This window comes from Pteronotus mesoamericanus, unplaced genomic scaffold (assembly GCF_021234165.1).
Source record: "Pteronotus mesoamericanus isolate MK-2021 breed Mesoamerican mustached bat unplaced genomic scaffold, CSHL_Meso_final scaffold_21, whole genome shotgun sequence".
In the NCBI taxonomy this organism is placed as follows: Eukaryota; Metazoa; Chordata; class Mammalia; order Chiroptera; family Mormoopidae; genus Pteronotus; species Pteronotus mesoamericanus.
In genome coordinates this window covers 26,427,042-26,449,095 of record NW_026555310.1, presented here as the reverse complement: position 1 = coordinate 26,449,095, position 22,054 = coordinate 26,427,042, and the positions used below count along the sequence as shown (strand labels likewise).

At 36.4% G+C, this 22,054-nt stretch overlaps 1 protein-coding gene across 1 annotated transcript in view; it reads left to right on the top strand.

Moving 5' to 3' along the window:
- The window catches only part of PTPRO (protein tyrosine phosphatase receptor type O), a 196,335-nt gene that overhangs the window by 4,846 nt on the left and 169,435 nt on the right, over positions 1–22,054 (top strand). The window lies entirely within an intron of this gene.

The following is a 22,054-nucleotide window of genomic DNA, read 5'->3' as shown; positions in this document are numbered from 1 at the left end:
CCGCTGGTGTCCGCATCAGAGGTGGGCTTGCAGGATAATGCTTCTTCGGGAAAAATGAGGTCACTTTTCCTTCTGTGGCTACGTACTGCACCCCAATGCTGCTTAACCTTTCTGCCCTCCCCCAACCGAGTGTGAGCCTGCTTTGTGTTCATTTACCTTCTGCTGGAATTATGCACCGGGGGCTTAGCTCCCTCCTGCCAAAGGACTGCTGGGGGTGGGTCAAAAGAATCGTTTTCTTCGAAAAAGGAGTGTCCGCTTGAGCTCGGAGAGGACTCCTCTCTCCCCAAGTCTTTGGTCTTCAACCAGATAATACCCTTTACAGAGTCTCAAGACTTTTTCCCACTATATTTATAGGGGATGATATCTCTAAATTTCAATCGGAGAAAAATCTGTGTAATTTACTTTTTCGTGTCTTCTTTGGAGTATCCTACGTCAGTGTTTTACTTTGAGGACAACGAAAGGGGCTGCTTAAAAAAAAAAAAAATCCTAGTTTGACAACTATACCCTACATACAATTTTTAAAAGAAATTTTAGCTAGATGTTTTCTAGGAAAGTGTTATGAAGTTATGAGGTAATTGTCCACCGCTTGTGTCTTCAAAGGGTCTACTTTAGTTTTGTCATGAGTCCTTCCTGTCCATTCTCAAAGCAAACTACGTCCACTGGTTCGGGGAGCTATTCTTTCAGCACCACAGGGATCTCTTCCTTGGAAATGAATGAAACATTAATGGATGCAAATGTTTTCTTATCAAAGAGTCACTTCTTGCTTACATGCACCATTAGTTATGACCGCTTGACAAGGAGATTGTGGAACAGGACCAATGGATTGAGAACAGCGTCATTTTAAATATTCCACATTTTCATTTATCTTAATGGAAAATAAGAAAATAGTTTCAGGGAGAAAGAACAACAGAGTGTATAAAGAAGATTCTAACTTATATTTAATATATTTATTCATTAATCTTAAGTTTAAATAATAATTTTATTTAAAACCTGGTTAATAATAAGCTTGGTCATATGTTTGCACTCTAGGAGGTCACAGCTCCATGAGCCCATGTCACAATGTATTAGAGTTAAGTTTTCTATTAATTTTTCTATTTGTCAAATTCTGTCATGACTCTTTGTATCTGCAATAGTTGTCGTGCATCCAAAGTGACAAATTGAATCACCATACGTTTAACTAAGTCACAGCTAAGATTTACATGTAGGACATCTGATCCACATCCAACCTTTGCCACAACTGCAGGTTTTGATTTTAATTCTTTATAATGGGTGGGAATTCCAGAAATGGTTGGGAGTGGGCATAGAGTGCTGCAATTAAAATGGAAAAAAAATGTGGCGAAAGCTCTAACGAAAACTTGATATTGGAATGAGAAAACAGTCAATGATGGCATAATGGTATTCCCAGTGGCTGTAATAGAGGTTCACCTTGTTCCACATAATAGATGTACTTCACACATTAGCAGATCCGGGTCAGTTATGGGAAACTTCATCACATTCTACATGCATTGATAAAGCTTATCATTTCAGTAAATATTGTAATGGGACAAATAATTCTGTAAAGCTTTACTCTTTATTTTATATAAATGCAGTATTTTATGTCACCTGAATATAAATTATACCAGAGGAAGGATAACAACCGTGCCAGTCAGTCTTATATATACTAAACACACACTATGTGCCAGACAGTCTTTGAAGTATTTCACCTTTGTTATTTCATTTAACCCTATTTTGTTACAGTTGACAAGAGATGTTCAAAGTGGCAAACTGGGCACATAAAGAAATGCACTTACATTTGTGGAATAGTACCTATCACCTCGTAAATTGGGTACATACTATAACCTCTTTATAATTTGCATCAATTTTTGCATTTAAGGTCATGAATGTATGTCAGTAAAATAGAACTGAGATGCAGTTAGTGACAGGAACATGAAAAGAAATCCAATTGTTAAATACCAAGTTGTCAATCGAATCTCAATGATAAGATCTAAAAAGGTCTGTGTGTGCTAAATAAGAAACAAATCATTCCTCCAAAATCTCTGTGGTTCTCATACGTCAATAAATCTTTCACTACTCCATTTGAAATATCCTCTATATAAAAATGAAAATCTCTAAAAACCCTAGAGAAACTCAAGTATGAGGCTTGATTTATAGTTTTAGTTTTTTCACAAATTGGAAGCAAGCAGCTTGGTGTATACGATAGGGAAGTCTGAGGATTTAAATATGCGTGATCAGCTAGAACCAGTTTCATTGAGGTGTTCAAGACACACCTGGCCATGGATGTCTCTGTGCATCATTCCCTATTCATGGCTTAGTGATGGGCACATTTAATCAGGTATTTCAGATTGTCTAAATCACCCACTATATGCTATAAGGTGAACAGTTGCATAATTGACATTGCATAAGCACAATGTTAGTCATAAAATTTTTAAATTTAATCTTAATATTAAGGATATATTTATATCTATATCTCTATATCTATATCTCTCTCTACATATAGAAAGCAAAAGTAGAGCTTTGTTACAAATATACTGGGAACCTACCAATTTCAAAGTCTTCTACCCACATATGAATGTAAATGGAATATTTATCTGGTGAGTCTCTGTCTTGTGCATCTTCCCATAATTCCCCTTGAAAACAATGTAACTTCTGTCACTTATCTTATCTTTACTAAAACTCTCCATGAAAATTGCTTCCTGTATCAGTTCACTGTATATCAGGATTTTGTCAACTAAAATGAAAACTGTAAACTATGACATTACAGGAATGTAAATTCTGCCTTCCCTGAAGTGATGCTCATTAGTAGTCAACTGGAATGTTTCCCTAAACTCGTAGGCTTGGCATGAATCCTTTCTTTCTTAACCTCCTCTTTATATTTCCTTCCATTTCTGCTCTTATCGGACATAATCAAAGAACATCACATTTGAAAAGAAGGCCTTAATTATATTCTCTGAAAGGGGTTTATATTTAATTTTATGAAATGCGAGTGTTATGATGCTGGTCATAGTACTCTCATTCAGGAGAAATAGCCACTCTCCAAGGTCAGCCTGCCTTTCTCCACTTCCTTATGTCCTCCTCTCTCTTTTTCTTTTTCTCCCTGACCGCTTCTCACTTTCTCTCTCTCTCCCTCCCTCCTTCTCTCTCTCTCACACCCCCCTCCCCCTGCCATACACAGGAACTCCCATGTTCCTCATTGAGGCTCATCCTCTTTCTGGAGCAGCCTAGACCATCCTGCTAGCAATAGAGTTTGCCTCTCTGTCATTGACCCCGGTGATAAATGTTCTTGCCAGCCTTTTAGGAAAACCCTTTTACATGTGACATCCCCAATAAGTTGGAAAAGGTTCATTAGGCTGGGTTTCCAAAGGGGACTGGTGATAATACTTACCTCTGTGCGAACTGCTTTTGTTCTTTGTTATGTGAAAGATTATTCTTTTATGAAAAAAACAGAAAATTCACACTATACTTCTGCTTCATATTGACCCATTAAAATATACATCTATATACAGAGGTAATTAAAAGCAATATATGAGATGTACTTAGCACTATTTCTAGCATCTAACTACCCAGCTAAAGGTATTTAAATTTATAAGCACATTGACTCCTGAGTCTTATAAATATAACTCAAACTTGAGTCTTAAGGGTGTCTGCAAAGGACCTTTGGTGTTAGATACAGTTGGTGAACCTATAGAAAACATTGTGATTGACAGCAGTATGGAAAAATAGAAGGCTTAGCAGCAACTGAACAGCATTGACCATAGACATTTGTTTTTCATTTTCTTCCTAGGTTAACATATTTAGGTATGTACTTCCAATGTCATTGCCTTTTCAGAAGCATAGCCCCAGTGCAATGATGAGCTTTACTGGGAAGCACATAGGGTATGGAATTACTCCGAATATGTTATAAATATTTTTGAAATAAAGGAATGTTTATTGTAAACTTGTCTCCCACTGTGCTTAGTATGTGGTATTGGGAATGTAATAGAAGCTTAATAAACAGGATCCAAATTTTTGGCATTATATAAGTAGTTTCTGACTAAGATGTGTTAAAAATCATATTGTTGACTTGTGAACACATCTTTAAGAAAAACATGAGAAAATTATTGTTATGTGAATTAGATCCTTGTAATTACAATGCAATCATTACACTAAAAATATTATCAGTCCCTTCTATGAACAGCCTATTAGGATCCTAGATCAAAATACTGATGTTATTTTTTTCAGAAAAGTAATAATCATGATTCCTCATTTATTCATCAGGAGAGAAGAGGCCCATAGCCTTGTGTTCACCCCAACCCATGCACCCTCTTATCCATTTCCACCTGCACTCTCGTACTTTCTGTAGGCATTGTGGTTACCTAATATTCTGAATGTATTGATACTACCAAACAGGATGTTTGAAACAAGGTTGTGGAGATTTCTTGAATAAAGATTTCTATTTTGCTTTCTGTTGAAACATTTAGATGAAATGGAGAAAAATGATATTCACTTGGAAAAATATTTCAGAAACAGAGAATTGGAATTGGAACTAGGTCTCTGACTTTGAGAGTTGTATTGCAAGTTATGAACATGCACAGTAGTTTCTGTGAAAAATAAAGACAGTGAAAATTAGGGAATCAAGTGAAAAAAAGTTTGGTTAAAATAAATGAATTGCTATTCTATATATATGAAAATATATGAATTTTCTTATCAAATATGCTTCATTCACTTGGTTTTTTAAACTCTTCCTAAAGAGAAATGCTGTACAGTTAATTTTCCTAACAGCACTATTCCTATCATGAAGTAAATTAAAACCAAATAGACCTGGTGATTTTGTAATTTTACTAGCAAATTAAAAGAATTAGAATGCAATGTTCAACTTAAGGGTCCAAAATCAGAATGACTCTTTTAATACATTACCTCATTTAACTGTTTTTCATGTAAGTGAGACTTTTGTTATTTTTCCCTTTCTGCCCACTTACTCTTAAAAATATGTGTCAGGAAATATTATCATGAGTCAGCCTTAATCTTGTTCCTTCATTCTGACCCCCTTATTTACCTAAGCAAGTGCAGTGGAATTTCTGTCCTTTGTTGCCTTTGCCTTTAACCCATACCAGAGACAAACGATGGGCTTGTGTACTGGGCCCAGTCATGATTCCCCCTAGGTCCCACCCACAGGAGCCTGTGATTGGTATATACAAACCAACTGTTAGAGCACTCCAGAGAATCTTCAGTGCCCCTTTGTATATTTGGTCTTATCTGAGGTCTGGCTCCTAACTCCTTGTACCTTACTTTCTGAATCAGGATTCCTCTTTAACTATAACATTTCTCCTTTTTAATCCTAGCTTTAACTTCTAATTAATCTCTCTTTGTCTTTTCATTTTCTTGAGCATCCTATAAACTTTCTTGGAAGGCTGGTCTTTTTTCAAAGTCAGAACGGCCACATTAGGCAGTTACTTTTTTCCTTAAATACTAAGTCTATCTTTTGGATCCCAGGAAAACAATTTACTGCCCAATACCATTCAGTTAATCAAACATTTATTGAGCTTCTTTTGTGTCCCAGGAATTATATTAGATTTTGTAAGTATAGGAATGGAATAAGTTGAATCCCCACAAATGGCATAGTGAGAAAATAAACAGAGAACAAAATGTCATTAAAATGTAGTCATATTTGTTGTGTTGTGTTAATTGAGGAAAATATGGGTTGCTAGAAGAGAGACACAACTATATTTCATGGCATAGGAAATGATTTCTTATAAGATGATGGTTGAGCTGAGTCTTGGAGAATTTACGTGGGATGAGTTAGGTTAGAAAACTGCATGAGCCAAGATCCAATGCTGTGAAAACATGACAGTGTTTAGGAAAATACAATGTATACAAAAGGAAATGAAGCCATAGAAGCCAGAGCAGGGAGATTTCCACATGCTGTGCCAGAAAGTAGGAGCTTTATTCTTTAGTTGAAGAGGATTATTAAAGAACTTAATTAAAGCTTAATGAGGTAAGATTTGCATTTTAGATGGAGCCTTTGGCTGTAAGAAAGGCTATCCCAAAGGTGGAAGCAGTCCTGGAAGCAGTTAAACAGCCAGGAGGTTATTGGAATGGTCCAATTAAGAGATGACAAATGTTGACAGCAGGGTGATGGGAAAAGGAACTGAAGGGAGAGAGACAATGTTCAAAATAGGTAAATTGACAAGACTGACCAGATGCTCCAGGTAAGGAACACCTTTGCCTGGGATGTTGCGGGTTTTAAACAGCATGTGTCCTAAATAGTGTCTATTTCCCTCCAGATAGGCTTACCCCCTTCCCCACCCTGCCAATACCAGGAAGCTTCCCTGTCGAGGCTGCTTCTCCAAGTTCTCTTGACCTTTGGCCTGTACTGAGTTTGACTAATATGAGGTACAAACCAAAGATTACCAGTAGGAGAAAGAAAGCAGAATTTACCCAGTCTCCACCCTGGCTGGCCCCTGTTAAGCAGTGGCTTCATTTCCTCTTCCAGTCTTGTAGTTCTACCCTTCTTACAAGGAAAAGTTCTGGTCAAGTTCCAGAAACAGCTTCCTTCTCTTGTCCTTTTAGGGAAATACCTTCTTACTGCTCTTTGTCCCTGAATGCTTTTCCATCCCTGCTCAGTATCATTATTCCTTCTCCACACTTCATTAGTAGTCTCTTGATTAAACTCTCTAGAATTCCCACTGAGTGCCCTGCTGGGAGCCCAACAATGACAGACATGATGAGTTTAGTGATAGACATCTTGAATTTGAAGTGTCTAACAAAACAGGTACTTGGATATGATCAGACATTTAGGGGAGAGAACAGGCCTAGGGAAGTGAATGTCCCAGCAGAAGGCAAAGGAGAAAAGGGCAGTGAGCCAAGGTGGGGCCTTGAAGAGCAGCAACATTGAATAAGTAACCTAAAAAGATGAAGAAGGATCGGCTAGAAAGGTCCTAGAGGAGAGCAGAATCAAGGAAACCCAGAGCTTAGGAAATTTCAAGTGGCAGGGATTGGCCAAAGACATCAAATGTAACAGAGAGGTCCTATAAACTGAGGCCTGGAAGAGATTGTTGGATTGGGAACTAGGCAGGCTGTTGGTCTCTGCGGAGCTTGGGAGGGGTAGCATGCTTCCGGGATTGAAGAGAAAGCTGGTCGCTTATTTGTTAAGAATGTAGAGGTCAGATCAGAGAGACCTGATTTCAATCTCGACTCTCAGCTGTGCCCCTTACCAGCAGCAGTATGTGGGGAGAGTTACTTCACCTCTCCTGGACCTCTTAGCTGATCTGTTCTGTATTTATCTCAGAGGATTTTTGTCAGGAATAAGTGGGATAATAACCATAACGCACTTTAAATAGTGCCTAGAATACAGTAAATATTCAATAATGTTACATACAAAATAAAAAAAAGAAATAGGGCAGCAAAAATTACCAAAGCAAAATCAATAGGTAGAAAGATGAAAATGTGTACAAAGCAGAGTCTTCCAAAATGTGCTCCATGGAACATTAGATACTTGCAATGTTAGCCAGTGTTATTGAAAATAAATACTTCTATAATGATGTTAATTTGGGCAATAATCTGTTTAACTTTGTTAAAACTAGTATCAAGTCATTTATTATTATATTTGTACCAGGATTTCTCAGAACAATTATTATTTTAATATGTATTATGTCTTCCAAAAGGGAATTACAGCGTATGTATAACATTTACCAAGTTTGATTGTAGAATCTTTTTCTAAAAGTGATTCATGAAAATAGTGAATATACTCTAAGAAACACTTTCTATGTTGTACACTAGATACTTTTTTCTTTATCTCTCTTTTAAAATGAGAAATATAACCTTAATGATAAGGAAAACATAACAGCGAAGTCAATTATAACTTAAATGTTAGAGTCAGGAGTATTTGCAAGGAAGAGAGCAACCATTCCCAACTTTCTTGTCAAGGACTGATATGCTAGAAACTTCTTTGGAAGAAAAAAAATGTACATATTCTCCTTATTTTATGGATTGTGCTAACTCTGGGTTTGATAATTGTACACAAAAATGTTTCTTTGACTTTTGACTATTAAAGAGATAGAAAATTTATTTCAACACTATTTTTGAATTTTACCTTAACATATAGCAAGAAGACAGTATATTCTGTTCAGTATATTCCATTGAATCATAAAACTATATTTTTGAAAAATCTAGTTGAAAACTTAAGCTGGTAGTTAGACTTTGTAATATTACAGCCAATTGGTCTTAAATGGTGATGTTACTAACAGCTGAGAGGTGGCTGGTCCACACTTGAACAACTGTCTTGTTATTTGGTTTGGTCTTGAGATGAACTATTTTCTGGTTATAGTTTTCACACATCACTTGTATCTCCATTTCATTTTAGGGGACGCTATGTTATGATGGTTCCTGCTTTCTTACATGTTAAGAATAATTGCTTGCCAGCAGACTTGACAGATTACAAAGATCAAATGTGAAAAGGCTGACACCTTTCTGTCCTGTCCTCAGTTTCCCATGATGCCACTTTAAGCTGTTTATATGAGCCCATGTTTTCTGCCTATTACCCTTTCTTTTCTTTCTTGGCCACAATAGAGAGTTGGGTAGAAGACGATGTCATTCTACCCATTGGGGATCCCATGAAGAACCATGGTAAGGGGTTGATAGCACAAGTGTGAGAAAAATGCATGGTCCATAGTAAGCATTCTATTAATTCAGGTTTTATTTTATTCTCTGCTCAAAGAGCATTTCCTCAAGATATCTTTATTGAACAATCTAAAATCATCCCTTTCACTCTAAAATTTTACTACTTTGCCCCAGGTGTATTTGCTTCAGGGGATGTTATATAATGTTACATGACATTATATTAGGTCTTTATTTTTACTTAGCTTCTCCATTGGAATGCTCGTAGGTTCCATGAGAGCAAGGACTTGACCCGTTTTGTTCACTGTTATAGCTCTACTGCTGGAAACATGCCTGACTCATGGTAGGTGCTCAGTTTGTTGAATATTTGTTGAATGAATAAATGGGGTGAGAGAGGTCAAACTGAAGGTATGGGACAGACTTTAGACAGAGGAAGAGCAGCACGCAAGAGTGAGGAATGGAGCCGATGCACAGTGGGAGGAGCCAGGAGGGAGAGTCTACCAGGGCGACAATGCAGCATGGGGCTTGGAGAGAGTGTGCAATCAGAATGGGGAGGTGAGCTGGAAATGCCATTTGGGTGACCGTACGGAAGGAGCAGAGGTATTATTACAAGTGAAAATAAACTCTTAGACATCAAGATAAAGCTCCTCACACATTTTTCTTCTTGCTATCTATTAGGTCAAAGTAAACCACTGAGGAAGAATAATGTGTGCCCAAGTAATTTTTCTTGGCTTTAGAATTTGAAAATATCAAAATGAAAAGAATTTTTAAGTCAGTGAAAGACAAATGCCAAATGATCTCACTGACAAGAGGGACCTAATGAACAAAATAAACTAATGAGTAAAACAGAACCAGAAGAGTGGAAACAGGGAACAGACTGATAGTTGCCAGAGGAAAGGGGGGAGAGGAGGAATGATGGAAAGGGGAAGGGATTAGTTAAAGAACATGTATGAATGGCCCATGGACATGGACAGCAGTGTGGGGATGGACTCTGGGAGCAGTGGGTGGGCTGGTGGAGGAGGGCAAAGGGGGGAAATTGAGAGAGCTCTAATAGAATAAACAAGAATAAAAAAAGAAGAAAAAGAAAGTTATAAATAAAAAAAGAATTTTTAAAATAATTTTTCCTCATTTTTCTCTCACTATGCATGTTGGGGCACCCAGGTTGGCTCTAGGTTTCTAAAGATGTTTCTGGAAACTCACACAAATAATTGAAGCTCAGATGATCAATTATTATTTTTCTTCTATACTTATGTTCTTTGTATTTCTGAAAATGATAATTTTAACATTTTAAAAAAGCATGTGGGTACTGCATAGAAATTTTTAAAATGGATTTTAGAAAATGAGTGTAATTTTCTGTATAAAGTCCCAACAGGTAATTTTATATTAAAAATGATAATTTAAATACTGTATAATAAATATTTTATTATCTAAACATGGACAGTTAGTTAAATGGGCTGATTAAATTAGTATTGTATTCAATGAAATGTTTGTGTATATGCACCAAAAAACTGGATTGTCCAGATTTTCAAATGGCTAAAATACAAAAACGTATGCTTAAAACATGCCATTACTTATAAAATTAAGTATTTCACTAAAGAATTGAAAAGTGTTACATTATCTTATGTTAATCTATATCCATAGTCTGATACTGCACTGGCAAAATGAGGAAGTTTGGTTTAGCTCTCATTTTTTCTATGAGAACTAATTAATTTTGTGTCTGTCAATAAATCAATATATATTCTAGAGCTAAAAATAGAGGGAAAATTGTGATCAGATTATTTATACACTCACATACATGGCTAAATGAAAGTCTTCCCTCCATAAATTTATGATGCAGAGAAGTGCTTCTGGATGGTGTAAAAATAATGTTAATAATCTATTATTAATAAATTATGTTTCTTAAGTTTAATAATTTTTTAAATATCAAATCAAAATTTCTGGAAATTTTTAAGAACACATTTATATGTTTCTCTCTGAGTTATTGCATCAGAATTAAACTGTCATATATAATCTCTCAGATAAATCAGCAATTTCCTATTTAAGTCAAGTTGGTGATCTATAAAATATATATCCTAGTAATATTGCTATGGGATTTCTACTTACTTTGATCACGTGCTGAAAACTAAAATGTAATCATAAAAATGGAAATGTTCTTGCCAATTACTGTAGTATTTAAGCATCATATTTACAAGTGCCAACACTATTACCATAAGAAACACCTCATTACTTGGATGTACTTGAAATTCCTAGATTTTATCTAGAAAGAAAAATTGGTTTATAAACTTTCTGAATGTGAAGTTGATTAATAAGGTGAGTAATAAAATGCCAAGTGAATTATATATGGTGTGTAATTTTTATTCAACAGTGTGTTATTTGTTCCTCCCCAATGGATAATAGAGGGAAAAAAGGTTATTATGAAATGCACTGATATGATAGAGACATTCACATATAAATATAGTGATGCAATTTAGCCAAGTGTATTTACTTCATTGGGGGGATTTCCTTTATAATTTCCCCTAAATAAATTGTACTTTTTCAATTAGTCTCTCAGAAATGACTATTGGCCTCACTCAAAATAGTTAGATACTTGGGATTTGTAATATGGAAATTCTGGTATTGTCAAAACAGTGTTAAAATGATGGCAATGACTTAGAATTAAGTGCCATGGACTTCATTCCAAAAGCTTAGCCAGTAAGTTGTTTCTTTTCAATTAGCTGAAACTGTTGAATCTGCTAAAAATCAGCCACCCTTTAGAAGTGTTCCAAGTTGCTTCCCTTAATTTACTTTTTGTAAACAGTTGATCCTTGAACAAGACAGGGACTGAAGCACTGACCTCCCACGCAGTCAAAAATGCAAGTATAACTTTTGACTCCCCAATAACTTAACTACTAATATCTGTCTGTTGACCAGAGCCTCACTGATAACATAAACAATTGATTAACACATAGTTTTGTATGTTATACGTATTATATACCAGATTCTTATAATAAAGTAAGATAAAAGAAAATGTTTAGAAACTGTAAAGAAATGAAATACAATTTCATTTATTTATAGTATTTATTTAAAAAATCATCTTATAGCCCTGGCTGGTGTGGCTCAGTGGATTGAGTGCCAGCCTGTGGACCAAAGCCTCACAGGTTTGATTCCCAGTCAGGACACATGCTTGGGTTGTGGGCCAGGTCCCCAGCACGGGGTGCGTGAGAGGCAACCACACACTGATGTTTCTCTCCCCGTCTTTCTCCCTCCCTTCGCCTTTCTCTAAAAATAAATAAATTATTTAAATTTAAAAATAAAAATCGGATTATAAGTGGACCCACTCAGTTCAAATCCATGTTGTTTAAAGGGCAACTGTACTTGCAAGTAAGAAAATACAGATGTATCTTTAAAGTCCTTTTTCATCTGATTGCTGCAACATCTTTTTGTTTTATTTTTTTGAAAATTAATTGGGAACCTAATGAGAATCTTCTATTAAAATTCTTGTTGCTATGCTGAGGTCTTCAATCCACGTCTTTACTCTGTGGTTTCTTGTATTTCTAAAGTAGGAGTTCTTAATTTGAAATCTTTAAGTCTGAATCAAACGTGCATCATACAGAGGAATTTTATGAAAATGTATTTAGAATGAGGAAACTAATACATATTCACTGTAGAAAATGTATAAAATACAAGAAGCAGAAGAAGAAGAAAGTAGTAATTCCTACACACTCCATTCCAAAATAACTACCATCTGGGGATTCATTATTCCAATTTTTTTCCCTGTGTCTGTGTATCTGAGTGTGTATGTAAAAAGGAAAAGAAAGAGTATCAAACTATCTTACTATTTTAAGATGCTCTTTTGACTTAAATATGTTATGATAATTTTTCAAGACGCGAACATTTTTAGTCCTCTGCAATTTAAGACATTAAGCCATAGGTCTGTGGGTAAATTGCACCTAGTTCCCAATTGTATTTGCATCAGTAAGACATGGATGATCATAGCTATTGATCATGGTTTTAAAGTGTTAGGGAACATCACCTATATGTGTGTTTTTCATTAGTGTGACTGTTAATTACACAGAAAAAAATTCAAATGTTATATATATTGACAGGTATTTATTTCCTATTTCTCTACAGTTAAACTCTATGCAAAACAAAACAAAACCCTTAATAATACAGGCTTCCAAGGCACAAAGATAGAGGATTGAATTCTGGCTATGCTCTTTGCTAGCTCTGTGGCATTTGGCAGTGTACTGAAGGCACAAATTACGGTGGCTGCCCAGATCACCATTCCTCCAGTGGTCAAGTCTACCATTTTCTCCAACAGCTATCTTTTGAGGAAGTCTCCTTTTTGACCCACATAGTCTTTAAAGGGGATACTATCCTCCTATTTGACCCCAATGCACTGAATAGAGTCACCAAAGTATGTACTGTGACCCAAATAAAGCCCATTTTGGGGTCTGCATCTCACTGACCACTGTCTTTCAGATTCGCATGTGATCTAAGCCAGACCTGTAGGTATCTGTCCTTGCAATTGTTTTCGAACTGGCAATGGAGGGGAAGAGTCCTCTCCTCTCCAGTTGTGGCACTAAGACATGAGCTTGGAAGTTGTCCCCAGCCATAGAAATGACTCACAAGAAATAACTTTTTTCTAGCAGAAAAAGAGGAGGTAGGAACAGCAGGGACTTTTACATTGTATAAAGACTGTCTCATTTTCTAGGCTCCAGGGAGTCACTTCACAGGTACATAGAAAGACTGCAAAGCAACAATCTACCAAAATACAATTTAATTCATCATAACTGAGCAGACATATTAGCGATCCTTGGGATTTTTAAGTAATCTGAATCAGAGTGATTATATAAATTATCAAACCAGCCAGGGCACTTCCAAGAGTGAAGAGGTCATTATGCCAGACAATGGACATAAACTGACCTGTTCTGGAAAAATCAGGAAAGATGGTTACTCTTTCCTGAATGAACTAACGAACATGTTTGATACAGTATGTGGTCACTAGCTCTTCATCCATCTCACCCAACTCTGAAAAACTCTGCATCAAACAAGATGAATCAGCCAAATAAGAGGAATTGTAATTATTTTCACCGAAAACTAAACTTGTGCAGAAATGTTCATAGTAGCTCTGTTTGTACTTGCCAAACACTGAAAATAACCAAAGTGTCCTTTAATAAGTGAATAAACAAACTGGCATTTCCATATTATTTAATACTACTCAGCAATGAAAATGAATGGATTATTTATATACACAGCACCTCAAATGAACCTCTGGAAAATTATGCTGAGTGAAAAAAGCCAATCACAAAAGGTTGCATACTGTATGATTCCATTTAAAAAATATCCTTGAAACAACAAAATTATGAAGATGGAGAACAAAATTATGGTTGCCAGGATTGGAGGTGAGGAGGTATACATGTTTATAAAGAGGTAGCATGAGGGAGCTTTGTGACAATGGACAATTGTGTATCTTGATCATGGTGGTAGTCACATGAAGTTATACATGTGATAAAAGTATATATATATTTGTATAAGATACACACACACAAACATGCACACACAAATGAGCACATATATGACTGGTGAAATTTGACTAAGTTTTGTGAGTTGTGCCAATGTCAGTTTCATAGTTGGGATATTTCCTGATTTTGGATATTTTCTTCGTTTGATATGCATCATATCAACATTAGGGGAGGCAGGGTGAAGATTGCATGGGACCTTCTTATGCATCTTTTTGAAAGTTCCTGTAAATTTATAATTACCTCCAAAATGTTTTAAAAAATTGTTTTTGAGTGCCTGACACTCTGCTAAGTATTCTAACTGACTAGTTGACAGATCAAGCTTCCTTCTTGAGGACTGTCCCTAAAAGACAATAATTACTCTTGCAGGAAAAGTAAAGATATCTAACCAATGTGGAAAATTTCAGGAAAGTACACAAGGGCCTCAATAAAACACCATTAGCTGCAAACTCAAATGCATTATGAGAAAGGTTACATATTGAACTATAGTCTTATTAGATTTATCTACTGAGTTCTGGAAATGACTAAATGTTAAGGCATTATCATTTATAATTCCCATAACACCAATGGTAAAGACAACATTTTAATGACTCTTCATAGAATCAGTTGAAAATGAAGTCATGGAAATTACCATTATGGGAGGTAAGGACAAAATACTTTATTGATTGATGAAATAATGTTATTCTTCTATTCCTTTAGCAGTTATTAAGCAACATCTTGGAACAATATAAATAAAGTTAGGGTAAAATATAAAGTTTAAGGCAAGCTTAAGAGATGAGTAAAACAGGAGATACAAATGGAAGATATACGAAAGTGAATAGATATTTAAGTATTTGAACCAGTCAGTCATCAAATAATTATTATACTGGACATGTAAGGAAGGCACTTTGAAAAATATCGTAAACATGTAGCAAGTTAAAGGGCAATCTAGAACTTCACAATGTGGTAAAAGACTGAAGTGGTCATGCATTAATGTGCAAATGAATGCAACAGACAACTATGTTCAGCTAAGTGCTCTTGAATCCAGATAAGGGAGAGAGCACTTAGGCTCGAAGGATCACTGTTTTCATGAAAGAAGACAAACCTCAATCTGAATCTTGTGTGATAGGGTTCAGGTAGGATGGACTAGGTTGAGAAAAACATTACAGATTGGAGAAATTGAAGTTCAAAGGTTAAAACATGAGAAAGTGTAAGTCATGTTCAGGAGGCCTGAGCAAAAGAGAGGATGGATTCGGGTGCTGAGAGGAGGAGTGGTCGGACGTGAGATGGAAAAGGCTGTTTTGCCCAGCCAGGAGCTTCTGCGCAGAGCCTCCTGCGCAGCAGTGCTACAGAGGTAAACATGAAAATGAGCTTTCGCTTAGCAGTGGTGTGCAGGAAAAAAATTATCATACCTCATTTTAGCTTTAATTGCTTTTATAATTCTGAATTTGCTGTTAAATGCAAATGCTTAATTCTAAGTATGTGTGCTCTGTCTTAATTAGATAAAATAATCCTCTGTTGCTTGGGTAGTTCAGTAAATTAGTCCCTAGATTTCAGCGCCCCTGGATCATGTCGTTTATGCATGAGTCTGCATGCACTCTTAGAGATAAATGAAAAATAAATGGATTTTTTTTTTCAAAGACAAGTTGTACCTGTCAGTAGACTTTCAAATTTGTATCCACTGCATGTGACCAAAAATTGCCATGTCTAGTATAGTAATTATAATTCACATATCTATGTGCCCATCCTTGTAGAATTTCTTCTACAGATTTACACTTTATTTAAAACTACAAGTGAAAATTACATTTTGTTAGCCAAAAACTTACATAGAAGACCTAACCTTGTCTGGTACATACGTGAACATCCTCTCAACTCAGCAGTCAAGGTCCGATAGTGCCATGTTTGTAGACAAGGTATGTCCCGAAGGAAACAACCCAAATTACCTTAGGCATAAATTAGAAGATGAGTCTTCCAAACTTTACTGCCTTACTGGAGAGGATGGTGACAATACCTACAATTACCGCCTTTTACGGAGGGGCGGCTGTTTATCGGGAATGGTCCCAGGGACTTTATGTACCTGATGGTCTTTTGTTTTTATGTACTCCTGTATGTCATTATCATCATTTCCATATGGGGGAAACTTTTGCAGGAGTTCTGAACGAGACATTGGTCTGTTTGAACTTAGAACGTGTGCACACTCCGCCGTATTGTTTTGCGTGAAAATTCTGCCATGGTTTTTATTTCCCCATTTCCTAACTCGCACTGTCTGCCTCTTCCTCTTCCTCTGGAAATATCCTGAGACACAGGAGGGTGACTAAGTTTCTAGTCCTTGGCAAGGACTGCCATTTGGACAGAAATGGGGTACGGGTTACTCTTAGGGACAGCTGGTTCCTGCTTGTCCAAAATCTTTCTTGCAGTTTCTCCTTTCTGTCAGTCAGTCTGTCCGGCATGTAGTCCCAGACCAAAGCCTGCTGACCGTCAGAGGATTCTTATAAAATCACAAGCGTCAGGCTTGTATACCTTTATTTATCACCATCTTCAGTTTAATGTATCTGGCACTTTGTTAGATAAATGCACAGAACTGAATGTAATGTAGTGTGCTGACATCGAGAACCTGTCAATTTTTGTATGTCCAGAGCTTTTCCAGTCAATGACAGGAAGATTTTTGCCCTGGCTTTAGAGGCCTGCATGAGATTTCGTGGCTTGCTCACTTTATATGACTTTTATGCCTCAGGCATGCCTTTCCTTCCATGAAAGATACCACCTGAACAAAAAGTAATTTTAACACTAATGTCTTCCTTTTGATTGCATTAGATTTGCAAATTAAGCAGATTAATGGTAGTATTCTGTGTTACTCTCAGATCTTCAGTTTAATACTCTTATCTGACAAAATGTAAATAGAAGACATAATTAATTACTCATGACTTGCATGTCAAGTTACATAAAAAATTACATCCCCAAGAGGCCCATTATTATATATCTGACTGTTCTGTGAAATTAGTTTGGCAAAGAAAAAGCATACCTGAAGATAAGAGTTTTATTTGTTTTCCTTTTTTAATTTAATTTATTGGAGTATTTGCAAAGTGATGTGACAGAACATTAACTGTTTACATAATTTTAAAGAGCTTATTTCATTTGCCTGAGGGAATGTTATTTTTCCCTTGTAAAAATTTTTGTTTGTTCATGAAATACTAAACCAATGACACCTCTGCAGAAAGAAGGCCCCAGAATGTGACTATTACCTCTTTAGGACAAATCCTGCTGAGAAAGTTATTAGCCAAACACACATACCGTAACATCTCCTCCGTAAATGGCCTCAACCTTGAGCTGAGAAGTGTGCTACCATGACTGAAAAAAATGGAAAATTGTTCAGCCATTTCTTCTGTCTGATCTGTCTGGAGTTGATCTGAATGAAATGAGGTCTCTTCTTTACCTGGAGAGCTCAGCATTTCATATTTAGCTATCAATCTGTTTCATGATAATTTCTGAAGGAACAGAGAGCTCATGACTAAACGAGCTGTACTATTATTAAAGGTGTACCACCTTTATAGATTTCTATCCCTTTGAAGCAAAATGACAGCTGGGAAAAATTCTTGAATGAGCATCTTTTCTAAGTTTTAAATAGATATTTTATAAAACTGTAGTATATGCCTTGGGTTAGAGAAACCCAAGTACCTGATTAAAAAAAAGGTGTTAGAGTTATCAATGAAACAAGACAGCATGGAGGAAGAAAGGACTACCACTCACAATCACTTCGTCACTTCCTCTCTCTGTAAAAATGAGAATCACAATCACTTCTGCCTCACGGGATTACTGTGCAGTCTAAATGAGGTAATCTGTGAAAGCCCTCTGTAAACTGTAAAGCACAATTTAAATACATGACGTTATCTTATTAAAAAGGATTGTGTCCCCTTGTCTCATTTGCTTTGGTATACAGGTGGCTCCTTTTTCTACTTTTATGTGTATCTGTCCATGTGTGTAGTGTGTCACAAAGGATTATAATTAATACTGCAGTACATTTTCCACATTTAAAAAAAGCAGAGTTTGTCCTGCCCATCTTATCCCTGGGTCGCCTGTAATCATGGCTTGCTTATATGACTAGAATAATTTAACATATAATATTTAGAAAATATTTATTTCTGATGGCAAAATATTTTCAGCTCAGCTCCACCTCTTATCTACCAGTCAGGTAATCCCTATAAAAATAATTTTCACCCAACTTCATAAATATGGTATTGTCAAGCATTTTATTTGTACAGTATTTATGTTTATGATCACTAATCATCTTTCATAAGTCATGTCCAACCATAATTCATTTTTTTAGGAACATTTATTGAAAAATTGTATGACAAATACTGTGCCGATCATTCACTGTTTCCTTGAGTTTCATTCATCTGTGGGTACAAATGTGTACATATTTACAGTAACAACTCCAATTCTAGAACAGTCGACCTCATCAGTGCACATGAGGTATTAGCCTTGTTCCCATAAAGTGCCCACTCAGGTATTTCTCAGCCTGTCCAGTGGGACATTTGCTATAGAACCTCAATTCTTCCGGGTGCTACGGCCTCCGGCCTTCTAGGTCCTACACTCTCCTACTGAGCCCCCCCCCGACCCCCTGAACCAACCAGGTGCTATCACTGCCAACCCCAATGCCTTCCCTGATGCACTCAACATTTGCCTTTGATTTCATATCTAAGGCTTTCTTACAGGGTCAAGATTGAATTATTTTTTAATCTTTCCCCTCAGTGCTTGTCAGCTCCAAGGCAATGGGTTCTCTAATTCTTTAAGCATGTCTGAATTCTATTCAGATGGAGCTGGGGTCTCCTTCCTCCCCATCACATTAACAGTAGCAAAAATTACTAAAATAGAAAGTAAATATAAAAACCAGGTTTTATGTCTTGATAGAAACAGCAAATACTAAGAAATGTGCACAATTTCAATTCACACTTTTGAACATTGTTAATATTAATCCCAGAGTTATGGGAACATGGGAAATATGGCATACTGTGAATATAATGCTTGCTGCTTACATTATTTTCAGAATCATTGGTGAACATAATCCAAATGGTTCTAAAATACAGTTATGTGGAAATTTAAATTCAAAGAGCAGATTACCTTCAAGTAGTAAAGTGTATTTCACAAACATGGCACTGACTAGAGCATGATTTGCCAAAGAAATAATTCTAAGTCGCCAAGTTCTACCAGACCTCCCTCCATAAAAGTGTTATAAAGCTTGGATATACGCACATAAATCAATGAAAATAATACCAGTTTCTTTCTCCTAACTCGGTAACTTAAGATTTATAAAATACCTGTGAAAAGAGGTGAAAACAAATGTGGTAAGTACTGTTGAAATGATTCCGTATTATAAATTAAAACCTTTATATGTGATGTTTCAGACATCTTTAACAAAGTTTTCAAAATACTGTATACAAAAAATGGGTTTTGAGTTTATAATTTCATAGCTCTTTTTATATGCTGATCTCCATTCAATATCAAGTCTCTCTCTTTCACAAACCATCTGGGAGACTGACAAGTTGCATTTCACCAGATGGCCTCACATACCAACCTCTCAACTTGCAGGGCACCGCCCCTCCATGCTAAATCCCGTATGCTGTGGTACAGTGTTCCCACGTGGGAAGAATTCCACAGTTCCTGACATGAATGACCAGTTAATCATTGCCCGCTTCCTTGCCCAAGGCTGGAATTGGAATATATTTCTACTGGGTGCTAAACTGTCTTAGAGCACAAGGGGAATTAAGCCACTCTAGCTGTACACACCCACCAGCCTCCTATCATCTTATCTTTCTACAATTTCTCTTCTTACTCCATCTTTTCTCTCTACTAACCGGTTTACCATTTCATTACATACACTTTATATAGAGAGAGTCTTTTCTTCTTTCTTTCTCTCTTCCTCATATATCATAATTGGAATATATACATTAACGCATCAGAAAATAATGCACCAGGGCTACCCCACCTCTATCTCATTGTCTTCGGGGGTCTTACAACTCTCAGGGATTACACTGTGGCGATAAAACGAGATGGATACCTAACAGCTGCACGTGTTATCATCCACTGGTCAATAAGGAACTTCTAGTAAAGTAAGAAAAAAGAAAATAACTAGACAGGTTTCAGTTCAGTGTGGGAGATAATATCTTCCTGAATCTAATATATGGCTTGATTATATCTTGTAACAAGAAATTTAATTGCTTGTGTTAATTATTATAGAGAAGAGCTACATATTTAAAAATGATTGGCTGTGAAGAAGCACTTAAGTCCCTTCTGCCTTCCTTTCATTTTTCGAAATATCAGGGAGCCACCAGAGAAGCATGTCGGACAGGGACATGGAAAGGACTCTTCCTGTTTATTTCAGCTTAGAAATCAAATCTGGCCTGAATGGCCTCTCCTAGCCCTTTTCCCTTCTTCCCTCCTCAGAACCCCTCTCATAAGTTTTACAGTTTCTTCCATCCATCTAGTGTTTAAGAACAAAGAATGAATCAGAAACTTTCATAAATATGATAGATGTCATTTCTCGGGCCTTGAGCATCTTTCTTTTAATATATTGGATTGTAGCTTCTAAATTTTTGCTTCCTTTTGTCTCTCCTGACTTTCAGGCTTTAGTGCCTCTGTATTCTCTGAGAAACACATGAACTTCCCATGTCCTCAAATCTCTGTTTTGAATACCAAGCCTAAGTACCTGCTACATTTTTCTTCTCATTTAGAACTAATTGACTGTCATAAATGTGCTACCGCTATAAGAACAAGATATAGCACATAGAACTTTGCCTCCAAGACCTTTATTTCAAATCTCCTTTTTACTTAAGTTTTCAAAGTGCTATTTTAGGTGTTATTTGATTTCTCCCATTGCCTTCCCAAGTTGGATATGATCACAGCGTACCGGCATCATTTTTATATGTGGAGGCTTACCTCTCAGTCTCTCAGATGTGAAGCCAGGGGAAGTTGTCTGCAGCTTGTCAGAGGCAGAAGGAGCTTGAGGGAATAACCTTAGCTAAACTCAATCTGATATTGATCAGACAAGTTTAATGCTTCCCTGAGGTGTGGTTTTATAGACTAGAAGAACACCAGCCAATCTTTCCCAAGAATCTTGCAGGTTCTGTTCTTTGTATAAAAAAAAAAAGTGAAATGATCAATGAAGGAGCAATCTCTTGATACAGAAAGAACAGATTAGTTCCATAACAAGGGCTGGGGAAGAGTTAGCTAATTTAGTTCATCAAAGGAAAGAGGAATTGAGCAAGATAAAATCTGTCATCTCATTTTCCTGTTTAAAATACGTAAATGACTTTCCATGGTTCTTTTAAATCCACACACATTCATGGGCCTAAAGTTCTGTCTTGATTTGGTTTTACTGCTACTTCTCTAGTATCATTTTTTTCCCCACTCTTCACATTTTATACTGTGGTTATTATGAATGCTTGTCAGTTCCTCAAACTTGATACATATTCTTACCACCCTCCGGTCCTTTGCGTAAGCCACTCTGTCTGCCTGGAAAATTCCTTTCTCCTACACTCTACCTTTAACATAACGAGATCATCCTCCAGGTCTCAGCTCAGATGACCCTTTATCCACAAATACATTCCTGACCATCTTTCCTCCAAAACAAGCAGAAATGCAGTATGTTTTTTTCTTCTCCCTAGAACTCCCCACTCCATCCCTATATGTCCATCTGGAAAAGTCCCATTTATTCCTTAAGACACAACTCAAAATTTTCTTTGAAACATCCTAGCTTCATTCCAAGTACAGTAGACTCCTTCCTCCTTAGTGCATCACTGTAACTTGAAGATATGTCTATTATTGGTTTAATTATACTGCAGTGGCAATATTTATCCATATACTTGTGTTTCAGATCAGTCTGTAATATTAACTCTTTGAGAAAAGAGATTGTTTTAGAGGATAATATGTCTTTATTATCTTTGTATTCTAAAACCTGTTCTTTCCTTATCGGTTCATCCTACAGA